Genomic DNA, 14932 nt, shown 5'->3' with positions numbered 1-14932 from the left:
CTAATTTGATGCATGCATTTATTGATTTATTTTCATACTTTTCAGGCCAAGTCCTCCTTCCCAGTCGGTTCTGGCTGTGAGTACTGCATATGACCGTGTACGAAAGCTCCTTGGTTTTAAGCTCATTGCTTCATTTTCAAGCATTCAGGGCCAATAGTCTGGTGAAGTTCCCTCAGCATCGACAATGACTGCTCTCTTTGGCTACCTATTTCACCTCCTGGTTACTTGGCGTTAGGGTGTGTTGCACATGTTGGAAGTCAACCACCTCCAAATCACATTGTTCACTGTGTTCGTTCTGATCTGGTGACGTCAACAAAAGCTTTAGAATGTCTACTCAATTCTCTTGCCAATCATTTGTTTGAATCTGGATTTAGCATATGGCGACTAGACAACTGTCTTGGATCATTTATTCCCATCCATCTACTGTTTGCCCTTCCAAGGACTATTACTTTGACCTGAATCGCCTTCTTCTATGGAACTCTAGCCAGCGGCAATCTTCATCAAATGAATCTCTCTTGGATTTTAATAGTAAAAAAGAATCAAGCCTACAGTCCAGTAGCCAGAGTGCATCTTCCTCTGGCTGGGATGTTTTGAGATCTGTTTCTAAACCAAGCGTATTTTACATTTCAACACCAAACTTTGAGCGAATCTGATGGGAAAGGGGTGGTGATCTTCGTCGACCTTTCTCCATATGGAGACCTATTCCTCGTCCTGGATATACCATTCTGGGTGACTTCATAACTGAAGGGTTAGATTTGTTTATGTAATTTTTATGTTATGAATATAATAGTGCCTATATTCGCTGAAGTATTATTTGTTAGTTATTTTTCTCTTTGGTCTACTTCGCAGCTTGGAACCTCCTCTGCTTGGCATCATTTTCAAAGCTGATGACCCTGAAATTTCATTATATGCAGAATAACAATTTCACCAATAGAATAGAAAATAGGGGAGAAGTTCTCAAGCATAAAACCGAGGCTGCCTCATCGGAACGCCGATGACTTACGTACCCTAAAACAACAAAACAACTAGTGATATAACCATCTACTGGGCAGGATAATCACAGAAATAAAATTTGAATGGGGCTCTTCAACGGTAGAGAGTATACCTAAGTCCAAACTAGAGCCCTCAATGTGAAAACTTAGACAAAAACATTTGGATACACCACACAAACAAATCATGATTGGATTAAGATTTTTCCTCACAAGATGTGTACCAAACAAAACTAAATAAGATCAATCAAATGTATTAAATTGAACATTATTAAGTGTGAGGCCCTCTATTTCCACCATTGCCACGAAGCTCTCCAGTCTATATGTGTTGACACGAATTTGGATTTGAAGGTCATGATTGTCCTGATACTCGAGCTAGTCCTCTTTTATTTTGATAGCGGAAATCGCGACAGAGTTTCTGTAACAACGATCCACATGAATAAGTTTGAGTGCCGGTATGTCACCAATACCCCATGGGATCTCTTCCAAGTCGTACATATCACAAAGAATAAGCTTCTCCAGAATTGAGAAATGACAACTATCTGCATTTCAACATGGCAGCCTACAGCTATACAATTTCAAGAACGTAAGGCGTTGAAATTGCCCATCAACAGGACTCCACGTGGTGTTGACATAGTTAAGTTTTATCTCAAGAACTTCCAGTATGGGCAGTGAACCAATCATTGTCAATCATCCCATTCAAAATTGATCATATCCAAAGCCAACTTGTTTAGCGATCTGGGAAACGATAGCATCTCCTTCAGTTTATAATAAATGTTGCATCTCAGTTTGAGTGATTCAAGTTTATGCAAACGATCAAGATTACACAAACACTCAATCAAACTATCATCCCATCCTCGCAACCAATCATTATACTCTATATGCAACTTATTGATGTTGGGAATGATCTTGCACACATCCTCACTCAACCTCAAATTCAATGCTTTCCGAAGCGTATGAAGATTTTCCAAGATTAACAACTCATCTTGTCTGTCGGGATGGGGAAGATAAATTCGACGACACTCGATATGCCTAAGTTGTAGCATCTTCCAAATTTCAATTGGTGCAACAACAACTGTCATTGATGAGTAAGTTCGAAAGATTATAGCTTGCAGATTCCATACCAAGGATACTGAACTAGGCAGCTCCAAATATCCCACCGAAAAAGTAAGGTGGTGCAAGTTAAGACACCCATTTAATAAATCTTCAACTGACCTGTCATTGTTTTCATCCAGAATTCTCAACAATCTATGTTTATAAGACTGCTCCCTGTCAATAACAAATTTCATGATAGAGCGTGCGAGTAGGGGTGTGGCAGTTTCCCTCCCGACGTATGTGAGGCGACGTTCTGCACCCTAGTACAGGGCCTTGAGTGTGCACATGAAAAAAGCCTTGTTGCTCCCCTACTTTTAAGCACAGGTCTCTTAAAACATCATGTATATCACAACTTTTCATCTTCCCATTTCTACTTCGTCTGCCGACCAATATCAGATTTCTATCAACAAGTTTCTTCAAGTAATCCTCTGCAATCTCTTCCAAAACTCGCCCTCCATTTGATTTCAAAAATCCCTCCGCAACCCGAAGTTGGATGATTCTCGAGATATTGAGGTATTCATAATTTATATGCTTAAGAACTCCAATATAAAGGAAGCAAGGCTTTAGATGAGGAGGCAAGTGGTTATAACTTGAAATCAATACATCTAGGCTTTCTTGTTTCTCTTTTGAATTGGGACTTGATTCTATATCTTTGGCAACACTCTTCCAATATCCTACTCTCCTAGGAGACTTTAGAAGACTCCCACCAATCACAACAATGGACAATGCTAGTCCTTTACATAATTTAACAATCTCCCTTCCGACTTCCTCTAGTTCACTAGGGCAATCTTCATTTTCAAATGCCTTCTTACAGAATAATTCCCAACTTTCATTCTCATCTAGAAGATTCTTCGGAAAGCAAGAAGAGCCACAATTGTTAGCCACATCTGACAACCTAGTAGTTAGAACAATCTGGCTTCCATTTCCGTTATCGGGAAAGAAACGCCTCACTTCATCCCAAGCTTCAACACTCCATATGTCATCTAATATGATCAAATATCTTCTACCAAACATAGTTTTATGCAATTGTTCTCCTAATTTTCACATTTTTCTACTCTTTTCACATGTTGCGTAAGATGGATAAATTCTCTAGGTAGGATGAAAAAAAAAATGGACAGTTCAGTTTTTCTCTTTTTTACTTTAATTCATGCTTAGTATTAACGTGAGTAATACTTTTCCATCTAAAATATAGGGAAAATGTGAGATTCTAAATTTACAATCAAAGAAAATACATGATGGTGTGACACAAAAACAATTGTGATATTACTATATTCAACTGTTAACCAAAAAAAGTCAATAGACATAAACCAACACTCATGATACATACAGACAACAAAAAATAGAATAAAAGAATAATGTGTTTGGACACACCTTCTAAATGGTGTAGATCAACTTTCAAATCTATGTTACATCTTATTTCTAATGAATCAAAGAAACATATTTCCACATTGAAGCAATTTACAAGATTTGGAATCTGCTAGAAAATTCCTAGTTATCATCAGGCTTAGCATCATTAGCAGTTAAGTGGAGCAAAACAAATTTGTGGAGTTCTTTGCATTGGTAAGGTTGCGTAGTTTCATTACAAGCTGTTGCCTTTCACCCTCTACCTCTGCAAACTTGAGGTTCATGTCTGAATACCTCTACTCCATTTCCTTCAACTCCTTTTCCATTGATTTGTTCCTTTCCATTATTAATCCCATTTCCTTTTTCAAATCTTCAACCTCATGTATTATCACTCGAATCTGATAAGTCATTGCTTGCAATGCACGAGAAACGTTTTTATATTTATATAAAATTGATACCAATTCAATTATCATATTTATAACTAATCGAATTTCATAATTTTAGAAAGAAATAAAAAAAATCAGAAGATAAAGAAATAAAAAGAAAAAATATAGCAATTTACAAACAAACCTTCAATTTTATTATAACAACAAAATTGTCACTCAATTTCGAAATCAATTTTATTAAAATCTTGCCTTTTTAATATGGATTAATAAGATTTTGGGTTAATCATAGTTTATGTTTTCAACTTACATTTTCACTTCAAAAACCTTCAATTTTGGAGAGAAAAAAAATATGTATATTTATGTCCTGCCTTACAGAATCTAGCGACGAAATGATGAGTTGCCTCACTGGATTCTTATTGCTCAATTTTTTTTTTTTTGAAATTTTATATTGAATAATATAGATTCCGTCGTCGGATTCTATAACATGGGACATAAATCAAACATTTTCCAAAGTTGAATACTTTTTAAGTGAAACTGTAAGTTGGGGATATTTTTTGAAAAATACTCAAAGTTAGATGATATACCATTTTCTTGATAAGATTGCTCCAGAGTTTACACTTGATGTTGTGCTTAAGTTTTCACTGGAAGCTTTCTGCATTGAAGCAAGAATTCATTATTGAAATTGTGGCCAAAAACTAAATGTTTGAAGAGTGAACAAACTTGTAACTAACCTTTTCAACTTCATTCACATTCAATCTTTCCTCCAACTCTTCAATTATCTTGTGAAGAATCTTTTCCTTCTCTGAAAATGCATGAGCTGATTTCTCAAGAGCACTCTCCTTCAACTTGATTTCACACTATTGAATACAGCAATGCGAGCAATACATCATGTGAGATGCATATGCATATATACCAAAATCAAACAAGTGTAGACTAACTTACTTCAAGAAGCTTTATCTTATTCGAAGCCTCCTTTGATCCACGGACAACGGGCTTACTCAGTTGCTCGATCCCTAGTTTTTCCTCTCGAGGATTTTGCACGCGTCTTCCTTCTTCTTGATCTCGCTCCTCAACTAAAAACTTGCTTCCTCAAACCCTCATTCTCCGCCTCATCAAGTGATCGGAGCTCCAATTGTAGTTTCGTAGCTGCCAACTCTTTTTTCTTCACTAGAGACCTCATTCTGTTCAATTCCTTATCCAGCCTCTTCAGCCTCCATCCTCATAACCATGACCCTGCTCTCGAGTTCAACCTTCTCGTCGTTCCTTTGCTCCACGAGCAGCTCCATTTCCTTCGAGCTCGTGCATCCACAGCCTCCTTACTCCCCTTCTCCTCCAACAGAATCTCGTTCTTGGCAATGTGCTCTTCAAGTCTCCTCTTTAAGTATCGAGATCTCGTCCGAGAGGAGTCTCTCCATTTCTTCAGCAATATTTCTGTGACATTCCAGCTGAACGCCTTGTTCATCTATCTCCGACTGCTGCTTCACTCATCGCGGTAACTTGGGTCGTGACTTGCTGCAGTCGCACCTCATAATGCCCTTCGACTGACTGGTGCTATTCAGAGATTCTACGGAGAGTTTTCTCAAGACAAGCCTTGTCCACACAGGAGCTCGTTTTGCTTTCGCTAGAGACTTGGTGGCCAGCTTCTCGTTGGCCTCAAACGTCGATGCCATCTGCACGGAGAAGCTTCCTGAACTCATTCTGCAGCCGCTCTGCTGCATTAGCGTTCTTCCACCTCATCTCTTCGATTTTGGAGCGTGTGAAAGCTTCCACATCAACTTCAAAACCTCGCGCCTGCCTCTCGACTTCCTTTTCTAGGCTGGCAACTTCGTTCGGCTCTGCAATTCATGCTCCAGATTCTCAATCTCAGCATTGGTGTCGGGAGATGAGCACTCGTACTGCATCTTCAGCTGCTCGAGCTTACACGCCATGTCGTGATTCGCCTGCTTCATGACCTCGTAATCGAGGGCTAGTTGCTCCATCTGCATCTCCAGCTCATCTTTATCCCTCTTGTATAAGTCTATCTCATTTTGCAACTCAAACAATCTCTTGTTCACCGTACTGTTTCACAATATCCTCCAGCGCCTTCTGCTCCTCCTCGTCATCCTCATCATCGAGTTGATAAACGACAGCCACTTCTCTCGATTCTCCATCCTATCCCCTTGCTTTTCTCCTCAAGGTCCCTCACTGCAAGAATCAGCTCAGCATTCGTCTTACCAGAGTTCATCAACAACTGCCTGCGAATCCACTCCATCAAAGACGAAACTAGCCTTCGTTTCCCCTCTGAGCCGCTCACATTCTTCCTTGAAAGCATATCTTTCTTGTTTCAAGCAAACAACTTCTCTTTTGCTCTCATTCCAATCTGCTTCCGCAGCGCCTGCAGCTCTAACTCGACATGTCGGCCTGCCTCGACAGTGCAGCAACCTCAGCTTTCAACTTCTCGATCACAACATCCGGAGCCTCCTCGTCTAGAAAAGTTCCTCCCAAGGCGCTCCTTGAAGCGTCGTTGGGGGTGTCAGATTTTGGCCCCGGAGTTGTCAAGTACCCAACAGGCTCGTTCTTCGTCTGCATCTCCCAAGGCGCTTCCAGCCCGGAGCTGCTCCCGGATGTCGACAGAGTGATGTCTGATCCACTAGAAGCCCGGAGCGTTGTCTCAAACTCAGCCTTGCTAGATGGTGGATCCTCCTAAACAAAAACATATCAAAGATTATACGATCAAACATCATAGTATTCGTATCCTATCACCCAAAGTAAACGCCCAGAAACGAAGTACTTCTAGAGAAACACAAGATTTACTTCGACAGAATCACTTCTGAATGCTCCATCAGCATCATCACCATGAGAATACAAACTTGCATCATCATTTTCTTCAATCTCCCTATGGAGAACTAGCCAATCAATCAAGAATTCTCGAATGACTATGAGCACGAATACGTGGAAAAACTATAACTTATGAAACTACCTTTGATCATGTACCCTCTGGATAGATACGTGTTGAGACATACACATCTTTATCAGACCAACAACTAGTTCAAGAAAACACACAACACACACCACCTAAAAATGATCCTTCAACCAACTCCACAAACAATCTCCATTCCTCATCAAGCTACATTTAAAAGCATGAATGCTCGTAGGAAAGGGGAACGAACTCACATGAAGTATGGTTGAGTTCTTGAGCGGAAGTGACGCCAAGGAGGGCTTGCTCGCCTCTGCATAGTTGGAGAAATCGATAGAAGCCTCTCCGATAGCTCCTGATCTAGACGAACCCTATGAAAACATCAAGAAATGCGCATTGCTTCAAGAACGAATCATTCTTACAAAAGGCAATGAAAACACAAATGCATTATCTTCCTCTGCAGCTAACATACCGTGCTTAAAGACCAAGAGATACATCTTTTGATGAATCTTCCCTAATTTTAGATCCCTATTGAACTTGACAGTCTCATAGACTGGATTCTCCCACACACAACCCCCATCTCGGACTACAGCCTTGTCCGACTTTGCAGAGGGCTTGTCGGTATCTCCGGGGACAATGGAGACCATCAATCCATCCCCTCCAACCTGTGTCACCTGAACAGACAACAAAGTGCAACTCAGTTGGTAAAACGCTTCCCATCCAACTATTAAGTAGGGATTCGAGTCATCATGTGGGGAAATGAGAAACCATCAGTGGCGGACACAAGAGTATCCAAGGGGGGCTTAAGCCCCCACCAAACAAGATTTTTTTTTTTATTAATATTAGTTTAAAATAATTAAATTATCGGTATTTTGTGTGAATCATTGTACATTAGCCCCTATCACCAAATCAAAACTTAAGAAAATTGTCTTTTCGAAATCTCAAACTCAAAATTAGGAGATGTCAATTCTTATAATATCTTACAATCATTTCATGACGGAAAATCACTTGTCCAGAAGCGTGGTTGCAAACAATGAATAGCAAACTTAACAAGACTATGAGTAGTAGATTAGCGTCTCTATACATATAAAAAACTCTGAGCAAAAGATTCAATCGTGCAATCTCCATGATCTCTCTGATATCATCAGGAATAAGATCTTCCTCCTCTGTTTTGTTCAAAGCAATTTACTTTATTTGCATAGCTCGTGAGCTAAAATTTGGGAGGAGATTAAATGGATGTTGAGGTTTCAAGTTCCAATCCTTGCATCTATGCTCACACGCACAGGTCGCCTAGTGCAGTAATTTTTATGAACGAAAAAATAGAATATAGTGGATAATTCGTGTTTCAAACGTAAAATTAAAAACCATGTATCTTTTTTTTTTTTTGAAAGTGAAAGACCGAGCATTTTATTCAATCACATCTCGAAAAAATTAGATATCTTAATAATCCTAAGCAATAATTAATGCAATTTAGAAATCACTTGTTCATCCGTCGGTAATACTATAATAAATTAATATGATGATTGTTTATAGAAATGGTACGAGAAAATTTATATTTATAAACATATAGATCTTTTATCTCTTTTCTTGGAACGGACAAATATAATTTTGTTATTAATGAAATTTCTAATTTATTTATAATCGGATTAATTTTTCAGAATTATAAATTGACTACTAAAGTCACGAATAAGAGCATCAATATTGAGTCAATGTTTGACTTATTCATGCTTCAAGTCCACTTATGATTCACATGTTGGTGGCTGCATTAAGTTGACCCATCATATTGACTCATATTAATTAGTTTTAAGTTTTTTATTTTTGATTTAATTTAAATGACATAAATTTAAATAAGACAATTGCTTAAATTTAAAATTTAAAATTACATAAATTTATAACATGAAAATCAGGCATCTTCGTCTCCCCTTGGTGCGAGAATTTTCACTACAAAAAATCCAGAGATTACTGACGGCAGAATGCCGTCGGTAATAAAGAACGGCCGCCGGTAAAATATGCTACAGGCGGCGGCTGCGGCGGCAACTTGTCGCCGCTAATCGGCTCGTCGGTAACAACATTACCGACGGCGATCGGCCGCCGCGGGCAATTAACGGCGGTACAGCCGTCGGCATTTCCGCCGTTGAACATGAATTGTTCTTTTATGCACAACCACGGAGGCAAGTTATACGGCGTGACAATAACTGGCCAAAAAGAATATTGACGCCCTGATTGTGCAAATGGGGCAAAACCATCTTTAGAGAGGCTCAATCTCACATTTCTAATCTCCTCAGCGAATCCAGGAAAGACTGAATTCAAGTGTTTCCATGCCGGAGAGTCGGTCGGGTGGCGCATGACCCCATCGTCTGTTGAGGTCGCATGCCACCGCATATTTTTAGCAGTTGCGGGAGATGCAAACAATCTCTGCAATCGGAGCGTCAAGGAAAAATAGTGCATCTGTTTGGCGGGCACCTGTTTCTTTCGGCAACTTCCAGATGCACGCAAATTCTCCTTATATCGTGATTGGTCACAGAACATACAATTATGTAGCTCACTAGTTTCCCCCCAATACAACATGCAGTTATTAACACAACAATCAATCTTCTCTACTGGCAAACCCAAACCACGCAGATTTCTTTTATTACTATAGAAGTCTTCTGGACAGTTGTTACCCTGTGGTAAAGCAGCTTTCATCATCGAAGACATCTGATTGTAAGTCCTCTCTGACATGTGGCTTTCAGCCTCTACGCTCATGAATTGAGTCATCCAACTTAATTGTGTGTACGTGTCACATCCTGCGTACAATGGAGTATCCGCTGCATCCAACATGTTATAAATCTGTTGAGCATCATTATTGGGCGGCTGCTCCAGATTTGGAGGATCTTGATAATTACTAGGTCCAGCGTGGTCATGCACCATCCTTTCGTAGTTATTGTATGATCCATCATCCTCATCCATTATAACATGTTCTGTCGGCATATACAGCGGTGCTTCCCCGTGAGAAACCCAATTTGTGTAATTTAGGACAAATCCACGCCTACTAACATGTTTTCTGACCGTAGGTACATCTAAATACGCTTGATTCTTGCACTTCTTACACGGGCACCTAATGTTACCTTCTCCATCTGTGTACGTCGTTTGATTTCTCGCCCACTCAAGGAAACTCTCAAGCCCCGTTTCAAATGTAGTACGATCATTGTATCTCGCGTACATCCACATACGATTATCACTCATTCTTGCAAATTCTAATTAAAATAAATAAATAAAATATAATAAATTACTTGAAATCTAACAAAATTTCGATAGTATAACCCCACTATCCTAACTACCGAGTGATCGACTCAACAACTAAATCTACCCGCCCCGCCCCAGTTGTAAACTAAGCAATAAAGAATACAAAAATCAAATTAAAAATAATTATTTGTTGGGAGAAGATCCTTAAGAAATTGATTAAATCTATCCCACAATATATAATAACATAACATTTCATAAACACATAGCACATAACATTTAATTTAACAAAATTATCCAACATATATAAATTATTCTAACAAACAACTTAAACTAATTGATTAAAATTAATCATGCTTAATATAATTTAAAATTAATCATGCTTAATATAATTTAAAATTAATCATGCTTCATATAATTTAGGGGTAATTGCCTGTAAATTCCTAACGTTTACACGGAATTGGTTTTTGCACATTTTTTTATTTTTCTACTTTTAAATACCTAACCTTTCGTTTTTGTCTCGAATTTGTTCGATCACCGGTTTTTTCTAACGCCGGCGCCGGAAATGCCACTGTGGCTGCCGGAATAGATGAGATGGCAACCGGAATTGACACCTAAACATAATTTTTACATGTGAAAAAAAAAATTAAAAAAAGAAGAAGAAAATTTCCAACTCATCATCTTCCCTAACCTTATTCACCTCTTTCCCCTTTCCCCCCACCCGCCGGCGCCGCCCGCCGCCACCATACGCCAGCGCCGGCCACCCCTTCCCCCATTCCCAGACCCATCGGCCCTCTTCCATCCCCAGATCTCGTCGGTGTCCCACTCCCCAGACCGCAACGACCTGTCCCTCCCCCATCCCCAGATCCCGTCTACCCCTCCGCAGTCCCCAACCCGACCACCGCCCATGCCGCCACCATTGCCGACACCACCCCACACTGTTCTCACCACATTCGCAAGCACAGACGGCAGCGCACAAAGGGCAACAATTCGTGCCCTAGATCCGCAATTCTCCACCAATTCGCGCCGCCCCCTGCTGCGCCACCACCACCATCGCCACCACCAATTCCCCTGCACTTCGCCGCTTCAATTCGGAGAAATTGGAACTGGTGAGATGTGAAGGGAAAGTCAGGTGAGAGGGGGAGGGGGCGGCGGAGGTCGGCGGGATCTGGGGATGGGGGAGGCAAAGGTCGTTGCGGTCTGGGGAGTGGGAGATCGACGAGATCTGGGGAGGGGGAGGCCGGAAGTCCACCACGAAGTGGAGGCTGGTCTGCTGCTCCGCCGCTTGGTGCACTACCACGAAGTGGAGGCTGGTCTGCTGCTCCGGAGGACGGCGGCGGCGATCGGCTTCCTCCGCTGCTCCAGGCGGTGGAGCGTTGGTGGTGGTAGCGGTGGGTGGCGGCGCCGGCGGTGGTGGAGGTGGCAGGGGGCGGCGCTGGGTGGGGGGAAGGAGAGTTAGGGTTTGGGGTGGGGAAGGGAGAAAGGACGATGGGGGGGTGATTTTCCTTTTTTTTTTTTTCCACATGTATTTTTTATTTCAATTTTTTTCATATTTTTTTTGCCACATGTCACAAATGAGCCAAGTGGAGAATTCCGGCTGCTACAGTGTGAATTCCGGCTGCCACAGTGGCATTTCCGGCGCCGGTGTAAGAAAAAACTGGTGATCGGATAAATTTAAGACAAAAACTAAAGGTTAGGTATTTAAAAGAAGAAAAATAAAAAAAGGTGCAAAAACCAATTCCGAGTAAACGTTAGGAATTTACAGGCAATTACCCCTATAATTTATTTATAAACAAAGCCAATTAAAAATTAATTAACTAGATCTAACAAATAAAACTATTTAATTAACATAAATACATAAATAAATTCATAAATAATTAAATAAATAAATAAGAGAAGCGTACGGTGGTGGTTTCCGGCGGGGTGTCGTGAAGAAGGCGGCGAAACGAGGTCGTCGAACTACAAGGAAGAATATAAGTGAAAATTAAATAATTATATATATAATTAAAATGAGATATATAGGTCTAGAGAGAGGGAGAGAGAGAGAGAGTTACCTGGGCACGGCGGCGGCGGGTGGAGACCGGAAGCAGCAGCAGCAGGGGGGGGGGTCTGTGTGCGGCGCAAAACTGAAAAAAGAAGGGATACGCGTGACCTATATTTAATTCATTACCGACGGCAATTACCGCCGCTAATTAGCGACGGCAAAACGCCGTCGGTAATTGTATAAAATTAAACATTTATTGCGTATAATAAAATTACCGGCCGCGCCGCCGTCGCTAATTACCGGCGGCGATTTTGCCGTCGGTAATTGACCGGTGATTGCGAAAGGGCGGGTCGCCTGAAATGCCGCCGCCGTGCCGCCATTAATTACCGACGGCAAAATCGCTGCTGGTAATTAATTGTCGTCGCTATTTACGCGTTTTTTGTAGTGTTTGGTCACCCTGATCACCCCTTGCGCATGTATTTCTTGCTAATTTGGTGTCATTCTTGACGTATCCGTGAAATAATGACAATTAATCTATTTTTCAACACAAAATTCAGTTTCTATGGAACTTACGTAAGTACCATTTCTCTTCTCTTCTCTGATATATTACAAAAATAGATTTAGAATGATAATTTTTTTAATTCTAGCTTTTGAATGAGGTATGAATTAAACAAAGTTATCAAAGACTTAAAAATTAATAAAGGGTCCTCCAGATGTGGTGTAGCTGGAACAGTAAGCTCATCATACCTGATCTCTCTCACAAGGCAAATTTGAAGCAACTTCAATAAGAAAGTAAACCATAATCTTAGGAAAGAGGGAAAAGAAACAGAGTACTCCGCATGATAAAAAAATTCACTAAGAAAATTGTTTATCTACAAGTATGATTAGGGATGTCAATCGGGCCAGCCCACCGGGTTTTCGGGCTAGCCCTATCGGGTTCCGGGTTAGTCGGGTGCGGGCTAATCGGGTTGGAGATTTTTTCGGGTTGTAAATCTTCAACCCTAACCCTAAACGTTCGGGTTTCGGGCTAGCCCATCGGGCTAATCAGGTTAAAGGCGTAAAAATAAAATTATCATTTGTATTTTATTATTCTTAATGATCTAATATATAATGTATAAAATATACATAGATATTAAAGATATAAATTATATAGCAAAGCATGAAATGCAAAAATAAAAGATATTCAAGATTACATAAACAAAATTATATTGAAATGAGATAGTAAAATTTAACATGTATCAATGCACTAGAATCAATCTGGATTGTTACTGAATAATTAGTGAATTTGCCATGCACGTCTCATTGACAGAAAAAAAAAAATTTGGTATCACTTTAAAATGAGATACTAATAATTAATTTCTAACCAATGAGATACTAATAATCAATTTCTACAAAAAATCCGTAATTAATTTCACATTTTTTAATGAGATTGCACACACACACACACACATATTCTAACTAATTAATTTCACTTTTTTTAATGAGGCTACATATATATATTTAAGCAAACACCATAGATCTAAACATAGCAGAAGTTGTAACTGGATGCATCAGTCACAATTCCATCAACCCACCGGGCCAGCCCATCGGGTTTTCGGGCTAGCCCTATCGGGTTCCGGGTTAGTCGGGTGCGGGCTAATCGGGCTGGAGGTTTTTTCGGGTTGCGATTTTTCAACCCTAACCCTCTAATTTTATCGGGTTATTCGGGTCGGCCCACGGGTTTCGGGCTGCATTGACATCCCTAAGTATGATAATGAACTTTTAAAGTGTGGTATTCTTCTCTCACACTATCTATGTATGCCCTGTGAAGTTAACTCCGATATAAGACCTCTCTGCATTCTTCATTCCAGCTCTGAACATATCCCACTCACTTCTACACCTATCATCAAAGTCATTACTCCCCGTTTCAAATGTATAGTCACGCCAACTGTCATCACTCTCGTTTCCCAGTGAAGGACAGAGCATCTACCACTCCGATTCTCTCATCATCAAGATCTTACTATGCCTAGGAAGCGTAAGACTGCTGTGAAAGTCAAATAATACGAAATTAAAATTTAAGCAATTGAATGTAGATTTCTTTTTTTTTCTAGGGAATAAAAATCTCTCTCTTTGCTCCTTAATGCATGGGTCGCATTTAAAAATTGAATACCATAGTTAATGAAGTTTCTGCATAAATATTTGGAAAAATCTCTAATGGGGACCATAGATATCTGATTTGAAATATCGTTTCGACTTCGTGTTCCAAAATATACCAAAAATTAAGGAGATTTTACACATATAATCGCGAAAGATGATGACACCAGAGGTCTAGAACTCATCAACATTCATTTTACGACATATATATATTTATTTCTAATAACATGTATAATCGCTGGAATTTGTTTATCCACTTATCCAATTGAATTCGATCGACCTACTTGCACGTAAAATATATACTCAACTAGTGAAAATATCAAATACTTATAAGATATATATAGTTATAATTTTAATAAGAATCGGAAAGAATTTATTCAGCAATCATCAAAAGAATTATTTTGCGCTCTCTCACCAATTATAATTGCACTGCACTACGAAGTTGATAAATTATTTTAGTTATGTATACTATATATATATATATATATATATATATATATATATATATATATAACGTATACAGAGAGAGAAATGTTCCGTTGAGAATGTTAAATGTGTAGTCTTAATTCTGCCGAGTATGTCAACAATTTTAATGAATAAGTCAATAATTTTTATGAACAAATATTTTGGTAAGAATTCGAATCTTGGAATGAGCGAAATTTTTATCATATTTAAATAGATACGCATGTTCATCAATTTATTAATTTATTCATTATTCTCAATTCTAACACATTTAGCATTCTTAATAGAAGCACACCCTATTCACTCTGTTTCATTAAATTTTAGAGGTATTCAAGGTATTTTATTTTATTTTCAACAGAAGATTGACCATTAAACAGTTCCATGCGAGGTAAGCAATAATCTCGATTGCCCCCCTTTTTTT

The 14932-nt window shown here is 39.4% G+C and overlaps 1 pseudogene; it reads right to left on the bottom strand.

Moving 5' to 3' along the window:
- Positions 1–3502: 3502 nt before the first annotated feature.
- Positions 3503–6500, bottom strand: LOC131006244 (uncharacterized; annotated as a pseudogene).
- Between the last annotated feature and the right edge of the window lie 8432 nt (positions 6501–14932).

The sequence above is a fragment of the Salvia miltiorrhiza genome, chromosome 1, assembly GCF_028751815.1.
Source record: "Salvia miltiorrhiza cultivar Shanhuang (shh) chromosome 1, IMPLAD_Smil_shh, whole genome shotgun sequence".
Classification (NCBI taxonomy): domain Eukaryota; kingdom Viridiplantae; phylum Streptophyta; class Magnoliopsida; order Lamiales; family Lamiaceae; genus Salvia; species Salvia miltiorrhiza.
Note: the sequence above shows the minus strand (reverse complement) of the source record. Positions and strands in the feature narration are given on the sequence as shown.